This window comes from Bombyx mori, chromosome 6 (genome assembly GCF_030269925.1).
Source record: "Bombyx mori chromosome 6, ASM3026992v2".
NCBI lineage: Eukaryota > Metazoa > Arthropoda > Insecta > Lepidoptera > Bombycidae > Bombyx > Bombyx mori.
In genome coordinates, this window is record NC_085112.1 from 6,780,732 (window position 1) to 6,780,953 (window position 222).

Below are 222 nucleotides of genomic sequence, written 5' to 3' on the forward strand. Positions count from 1 at the left end.
TTACCTAGCTACCAACTGTAGGTGTATTGTTACCTAGCTATCCGAATAGAGTAGGTACCTACACTATTGAAGTGTATTGTCTATGTATGTTACTTTTGGTACGACGACTGGTGAGCTCGCAGGGGTACTATTACCCTGACTATTTTTGCCGTGAAGCAGTAACGCTTTTGTTTTGAAGGGTGGGGCAACTGTTGGACTGTCACAACTCTACGGCATAAAACT